General features: G+C 36.7%; 1 long non-coding RNA gene across 1 annotated transcript; it reads left to right on the top strand.

Annotated features, from left to right (window-relative positions):
- Positions 1–207: 207 nt before the first annotated feature.
- Positions 208–848, top strand: LOC115292918. The gene is made up of 2 exons (XR_003909231.1): positions 208–415; positions 634–848. It is a non-coding gene; the product is annotated as an uncharacterized LOC115292918 (long non-coding RNA).
- Positions 849–1,916: the final 1,068 nt, after the last annotated feature.

The following is a 1,916-nucleotide window of genomic DNA, read 5'->3' as shown; positions in this document are numbered from 1 at the left end:
CGCCGGCACCCTGACCTCAGCCTTCCAGCCTCCAGAGTGGTTAGAAATAATTTCTGTTGTTTACAAGCCACTCAGCCTGTGCTGTTTCGTGACAGCAGCCCAAACACACTAGGACATGTCGCTTGTGCCATCTGTCATGCATCTCACTGTGACACAGGCTGTGAACACACAATCATCACTATAGCTTTTGCTTTAAACAGATTTTAAACAGATACAAGAAGCAATTGCAAAGAAGAGTTTTATTTTACCTGTATTTATTCCACTTCCGATGCTCTGCCTTTCTTTGTGTGGATGCTAGTTTCTGGCTGTGTCAACTTCCTTCCGTCTGAAGAACTTGGAGAGGAAATCTGTTGACAACGAGTGTCCTGGATATTTGTCCGTCTGAGAAAGGGTTTACTTTCGAGGGATATTTTTGGTGAGTACAGAATCATGCAATGGCAGTGCTTTTCCTCAGCACTTAAAAAAACGCCACAGTTTCTGATGAGAATTGCTGATAATTCTTATTCTTGTTCCTTTGTAGGTGACTTGCGGTTTTTTTGGGGGCGCTGGGCACTTTAAAGATTTTGTCTTTGTCTCTGGTTTTTAGAAGTTTGACTATGATACGTGTTTTCTTTTTTCCCCTTTTCCTTTTAGGCATAGATTTATCCTGTTTGGTGTTCTCTGAAGTTCTCGGATCTGTGGTTTCATATCTGTCACTAGACACTTTCCCCTTAAGCTTCGGAGCAAGGCAGGAATGTCTTTTCTTACCACTCTTCTTCATCATTGCACTCAGAGTCCTAGCTAGCTCATCAAGGCAGGGGGAAAATCATACAGATGGGAAAGAAAGAATAAAAATGTTCCTATTTGCAGATGACATATTGTCATTGTAGAAAATCTTGTAGGAAAAAAGTACAAGGAAACAAGCGAGTTTAGTAAGCTTGCAGGATACAAAGACAACACACAAAAATCAACTATATTCTATACACTAACAATGAAAAATTGAAAACTGAAATTCTAAAAAATAATACTATTTATAATGGTTCCCAAAATGGAATGCTTAGCCATAAATCTAACAACAACTAGTATAAGATCTCTGTGTTGAATCTTATAAAATGCTAAAGAAAGAAATCAAAGAAGGCCTAAATCAATGGAGGGATATATTGTAGTGATGATTTGGAAGACTCAACATAGTAAAGATGTCAGTTCCCCCAAGCTGGTTTACAGATTTAATGGGATTTAAATAAAAATTCAAGTAGGAGTTTTTGGGACATAGTCAAGCTGTTTCTAAAATGTGTATGTAAAGGCAAAGGAACTAAATTGCCAGAGTAACTTGAAAAAGTAAAATAATGTTGGAGGAATTACAAATACCCAATTTTAAGAGTTAATATAAAGCTACTCTAATCAAAGTACTATAGTATTGGTGAAGCTCTAGGTACAAATATCTAGTGCACAGAAGGGAGGCTAGAAATATGCCCAAACATATGTGGGCAAAGACATTTTGACCAAAGGGCAAAGACATTTCACTGGAGTCATGTTATTCTTTTCAACAGATGGTCCTGGAAAAACTGGACATCACACACAAATTAACCTTGACCTAAACTTTACACTTAATAGAAAAATTAACCTAAAATGTATCCTGGATCTAAATGGGAAATGTAAAACTATGAATCTCTTAGAATAAAACACAGGAGAAAGCCTTCATGACCTGGGATAAAGCAAAGCGTTCTTAGACTTGATCCATTTTTAAAGATATTTAAAAATTTTAATTCCAGAATAGTTAACACACCGTGTTATATTAGTTTCAGGTGGATAATATATAGAGATTCAACAATTCCATCCGTCACCCAGTGCTCATCACAAGTGCACTCCTTAATCCCCATAGACATGATCCATTTTTGAAAACTGGTAAATCTGACATCATTTAAAAAAAAAAAGGG

The sequence above is a fragment of the Suricata suricatta genome, chromosome 5, assembly GCF_006229205.1.
Source record: "Suricata suricatta isolate VVHF042 chromosome 5, meerkat_22Aug2017_6uvM2_HiC, whole genome shotgun sequence".
NCBI classification, from domain to species: domain Eukaryota; kingdom Metazoa; phylum Chordata; class Mammalia; order Carnivora; family Herpestidae; genus Suricata; species Suricata suricatta.
The sequence above is the reverse complement of the archived record's forward strand: the minus strand, read 5'-3'. Positions and strand labels throughout refer to the sequence as shown.